The 6,000-nt window shown below is 42.4% G+C and overlaps 1 pseudogene; it reads right to left on the bottom strand.

Annotated features, from left to right (window-relative positions):
• Positions 1 to 6,000, bottom strand: part of LOC139260296 (coiled-coil domain-containing protein 17-like) — a 74,318-nt pseudogene that overhangs the window by 62,910 nt on the left and 5,408 nt on the right.

A 6,000-nucleotide genomic window follows, 5' to 3' on the forward strand; every position in this document is an offset into this window, starting at 1 on the left:
GCTCTCGGCGTTGAGACTCGTGTTGCTCAGTGCCCTCTCGGATGCACTTCCACCACTTAGGGCAGTCTTGGGCCAGGGACACCCAGGCGTCAGTGGGGATGTCGCACTTTATCAGGGAGGTTTTGAGGGTGTCCTTGGTAGCCTTTCCACTGGCCACCTTTGGCTCATTTGCCGTGAAGGAGCTCAGAGTAGAGCACTTGCTTTGGGAGTCTCGTGTCTGGCATGTGGACTATGTGGCCTGCCCAGAGGAGCTGATCGAGTGTGGACAGTGCTTCAATGCTGGGTAACACCAGCAAGGCAGCATTTACTGTTCATTCCTAGTTGCCCTGAGGGCATTAAGAATTAACCACATAGGGTGGAACTGGAGTCACACGTAGGCCAGACAAGGCAAAAGTAGCAGGCTCCCTTCATTGAAGGACACTAATGAACAAGTTGGGTTTTCAACGACAATCCAGCAGCTTTCATGGTCATTCTTTCTGGTGTCAGCCCATAAATTACCCGATTTATTGAATTCAACTTGCCATGGTGCAATTTGAACTCAAGTCATCTGAGTTACCAATCTAGCATTATAACTACTAAGCTAATGTAAATGTGGCAGCAGCCCTTGCTGGATTCATCACGACCAGTCACATGGGAAGAAGCTCTTCCAGGCGACCAGTTATAGCAAGGTTACATTCAGATTACCACCAGGTACGTTGGGAACTAGTGGCTCAAGCCAACCTCTAAGGCCAATGTAAAAGAGGTTTTAGAAAGACATCTAATAAAGTCTGTTAACTCCCTTCTTCCAAAAGTTACCTCAGATACTAATTTCTTTGAATCTAAAATGATTAAAAGCCCTGGGACCAAATTATGAAGTGCACCAATTAACAATTGCACATTCTGTCGGTTTTCATTATGCTAAAACACCCAAGATGCACTTGAATGCACAAACAGACAAGTATAAAACTTTAAATTATAATTGGCAATTAAATATTTAATGAAGCATCAAAAAAGACACAATGAATTAAAATATCAACCCCATTATACATCGGTTGACATATTTATTACTTGTAAATCAATCCTTATTCAGTGTTGGATTTGGCCAATGTTCAAGTTTAAGGCAAAGTCCAATGTTGGTTATTAATTAAATTGACTTTTAGATTAATTCATCCTATAATTTTCATCCTGCTTCATTCTTTAGTTGATTTTACTAGTGGAAGTTACCCATCAGGAAAGATTGAGCAGGCTGGGGCTCTTTACTCTGGAAAAAAAGAGAAGACTAAGAAAATGTCTGTAAAATTATAAAAAGATTCAATAGGGAGGATATGGAGAAAGTTTCCACTTGTGGGCGAGTCTCAAACAAGGGGGCATATATATATATATAAAAAAATAGCCAATAGAAGACCTAATAAAGAATTTAGGAGGACTTAATTTCACAAAGGGTGCTGAAAATGTGGAATTCGCTATCATTTAGGCTGGTTGAAGCTAATAACATTGACATGTTTAAGGGGAGGCTTGATGCATACAAGAGGTAGAAGGAATTAGAGCGATCTGGGGAAGGGTTGGAAGAGGCTCTTGTAGAGTATAAATGCTAGCATAGACCAATTGGGCTAAATGGCCTGTTTCTGTGCTGTAGATTCTATGCAATTCTATGTAAAACTGCGTTTAGCTGCATTGACCAATGGGTTAGCTTACTTGACAACCACAGTATAATGGTGAAGCAATTGGGTGAAAATTATTTGTAGCACTAAAACAGTGAAATGCAATGGGGATGTGTTTGTGTGTGCAAATTACAAAAGATATGCAAATGGTGGATTGGGACTGCGCTCATTGGAAAAACTGCCTGGATGTTTCATTGAAGCTCTGCACAACTAATGTTAAACTAATTGCGCGCAAGCTAAATGCTGGAACACATGTGATTTTTGTTTTTAAATGAACATCAGGTACTATTCTTCTGCTGAACAGCAGCAGGATCTAATTTCTTTACAGATTAGTAATCAAGCAGAAAAAGAAATATATATATGAATTTTAAGTACGAAGGCTGTCCTGGCATTAATGTACTGTAATTCAATCAAATTGGCAATAATTGTGTCTATACTGTTGAGACCCATTTTCAAATTGCCCACTGGCCTTGTAACCCTGCGCGATGGATTTTTCTTTTCCCAGTCCTACAGGATCAGGAAAGCACTTTTCCTCCCACTGCCTCAACCCCAACACCATCATGAGCCCGCCCCAGTTCTCTGGGTCAGATATCCAACATATATTCATGGCAGGCTCCCTGTGGGATTCCGAGCAATAAATGGAAGTCTGCTAGTGGCCCACAGGGAGATGGCGCAGTATCGAGAGAGGCCGGAAGACTTAAAGAAGCCATAGGGGTTACACTTCAAAACTACATAATTGCCGGTGAAGAACTTTAGGAAATCCTGAGGTCATGAAAAATGCTATATAAATGCAAGTTCTTTTTTTCCCCCCCATTCTCATCTTCTCAATCCTCCTCTTCCGCATTTCCTACATGCTCCCCCTCACAATTCTCCTCCAATCTCTTCTATATCAGCTTTCCACCTCTCGCTCTCCTTACACTCTTCTGTTCCCCTCTTATACTATCCTCTTCCCCTTTCCTTTCCTCCTCACCCTTCCTCTCCCTCTTTGCTGCTCTCTCCCTCCTCTTTCCTATTTCTCCCCTGCTTTCTCATTTCCTTCTCCATACTTCCTCGCTTTATCCCCTCCCCAATCTCCCCCACTTCTGCCCCTTCTCTCCCCTATTTTCCTCCCTTTCTTCGGGTATATAAAAAGGAAGAGAATGGCTAAAGTAAATGTTGGTCCCTTAGAGGATGAGACTGGGGAATTAATAATGGGGAACAGGGAAATGGCATGAACTTTGAATAAATATTGTGTATCTGTCTTCACGGTACAATACACTAAAAACATCCCAAAAATAGATAGTCAAGGGGTTATATCACTAAAGAAAAGGTACTCGATAAAATAATGGGACTAAAGGCGGACAAGTCTCCTGGATCAGATGGCCTCCATCCTAGAGTCTTAAAAGAAGTGGCTGCGGAGATAGTGGATACATTGGTTGTAACCTACCAAAATTCTCTGGAGTCTGGAGAGGTCCCAGCGAAAACAGCAAATGTAACACCCCTATTTAAAGAAGGAGGGAGACAGAAAACAGGAAACTATAGACCAGTTAGCCCAACATCTGTCATTGGGAAAATGCTGGAGTCCATTATTAAGAAAGCAATAACAGGACATTTAGAAAATCATAATGCAGTCAAGCAGAGTCAGCATGGTTTTATGAAAGGGAAATCATGTTTGACAAATTTGCTGGAGTTCTTTGAGGATTTACTGAGCAGGGTGGATAAGGGGGAACTAGTGGATGTGGTGTATTTGGATTTCCAGAAGGCATTCGATAAGGTGCCACATAAAAGGTTACTGCACAAGATAAGAGCTCATGGGATTGGGGGTAATATATTAGCATGGGGGGTAATATATTAGCATAATATATTAGAGGATTGGCTAACTAACAGAAAACAGAGAGTCGGGATAAATGAGTCATTTTCCGGTTGGCAAATGGTAACTAGTGCGGTGCCGCAGGGACCAGTGCTGGGGCCTCAACTAGTTACAATCTATATTAATGACTTGGATGAAGGGACCGAGCGTAATGTAGCCAAGTTTGCTGACGATACAAAGATGGGTGGGAAAGCAAGTTGTGAAGAGGAAACAAAGAATCTGCAAAGGGATATAGACAGGCTAAGTGAGTGGGCAAACATTTGGCAGATGGAGACTAATGTGGGAAAATGTGAGGTTATCCACTTTGGCAGGAAAATAAAAAAGCAATTATTTAAATGGAGAAAAATTGCAAAATACTGCAGTACAGAGGGACCGGGGGTCCTTGTGCACGAAACACAAAAAGTTAGTATACAGGTACAGCAAGTAATCAGGAAGGCAAATGAAATGTTGGCCTTTATTGCAAGGGGAATGGAGTATAACAGTGGGAAAGTCCTGCTACAACTGTGCAGAGTATTGGTGAGATTACACCTGGAGTACTGCGTACAGTTGTGGTCTCCTTATTTAAAGAAGGATATACTTGCATTGGAGGCAGTTCAGAGAAGGTTCACTAGGTTGCTTCCTGAGATGAGGGGGTTGACTTAAGAAGAAACGTTGAGCAGATTGCGCCTATACTCATTGGAGTTTAGATGAGAGGTGATCTTATTGAAACTTATAAGATTCTGAGGGGGCTCGAGAAGGTAGATGCAGAGAGGATGTTTCCACTCGTGGGGAAATCTAGAACTCGGGGGCATAGTTTAAGAATAAGGGATCGCCCATTTAGAACTGAGATGAGGAGAAATTTCTTCTCTGAGGGTCGTAAATCTGTGGAATTCTCTGCTCCAGAGAGCTGTGGAGGCTGGGTCATTGAATATATTTAAGTTGGAGATAAACAGATTTTTGAACGATAAGGGAGTGAAGGGTTATGGGGAGCGGTCAGGGAAGTGGAGCTGAGCCCAAGATCAGATCAGCCATGATCTTATTAAATGGCGGAGCAGGCTTGAGGGACCGAATGGCCTACTCCTATTTCTTATGTTCTTTCCCATCCTCCTTCATCACTCCTCTTCCTTTCTCCTTTCCTTCTCTGATCCACCGCTCTTCTCCTTCTCCCCCTCCTTCCGCCACTTCCCCTCTCCTATCCCTTGCCTACACCATTCCACCCAATCCTTTTCCCTCCCCCTCCCCCATTCCGGTTAACCGACCACTCTCTTCACCACAGGAGAAGCAGGAGTAATACATCCTACAATCTTAAATGACACATTTAAACTGTAAGGGTCTCAGGCTTTTAAGAAATATCATGGATGATGAATGAGGCCTAACAGATGATAATATTACTTTCCTGTGACATATTGTAAATACTTTCTGTTAGGCTAAAATAAAAGGCATTTACTTTCCCTAGAGACGATGGCTTCTTCGCTACAGAGAATTTACCTGACCAAATGTTGACTGCTCATCGGAGATCAAACTATCATTCGTTAATCTCCTCTCATTCTTATCCATTTCCTCCAGAATATCTCGCTCCTCCATTTCACGCTGCTTCCTTTGCTCCTCATGGCGTCGCTTATACTCCTTCAGCTGATCAAGCTGTTGTGAAAGAAGGAAAATATGCTTATATCAATGAAAAAAATCTCCATTTGGGATCTTTCAACTCACTTTTATATTTGATTATTTGCAAAGTGAATAAGCATAGAGAAGAGGAGAGAGAGAGAGAACGAAGGAGAGAGAGAGAGAGAGAGAGAGAGAGAGAGAGAGAGAGGAGAGAGAGAGAGAGAGAGAGAGAGAGAGAGAGAGAGAGAGAGAGAGAATGAATAAGGAGAGAGAGAGAGAGAGAGAGAGAACTAAGGAGAGAGAGAGAGAGAGAGAGAGAGAGAGGAGAGAGAGAACTAAGGAGAGAGAGAGAGAGAGAGAACTAAGGAGAGAGAGAGAAACTAAGGAGAGAGAGAGAGAGAGAACTAAGGAGAGAGAGAGAACTAAGGAGGAGAGAGAGAGAGAGAGAGAAAGAGAGAGGAGAGAATGAATAAGGAGAGGAGAGAGAGAGAGAGAGAGAGAGAATGAATAAGGAGAGAGAGAGAGAGAGAGAGAGAGAATGAATAAGGAGAGAGAGAGAGAGAGAATGAATAAGGAGAGAGAGAGAGAGAATGAATAAGAGAGAGAGAGAGAGAGAGAGAGAGAGAATGAATAAGGAGAGAGAGAGAGAGAGAGAGAGAATGAATAAGGAGAGAGAGAGAGAGAGAGAGAGAGAGAATGAATAAGGAGAGAGAGAGAGAGAGAGAGAGAGAGAGAGAGAGAATGAATAAGGAGAGAGAGAGAGAGAATGAATAGAGGAGAGAGAGAGAGAGAGAATGAATAAGGAGAGAGAGAGAGAGAGAGAGAATGAATAAGGAGAGAGAGAGAGAGAGAATGAATAAGGAGAGAGAGAGAGAGAGAGAATGAATAAGGAGAGAGAGAGAGAGAGAATGAATAAGGAGAGAGAGA

Source organism: Pristiophorus japonicus, chromosome 1 (assembly GCF_044704955.1).
Source record: "Pristiophorus japonicus isolate sPriJap1 chromosome 1, sPriJap1.hap1, whole genome shotgun sequence".
Lineage (NCBI taxonomy): Eukaryota > Metazoa > Chordata > Chondrichthyes > Pristiophoridae > Pristiophorus > Pristiophorus japonicus.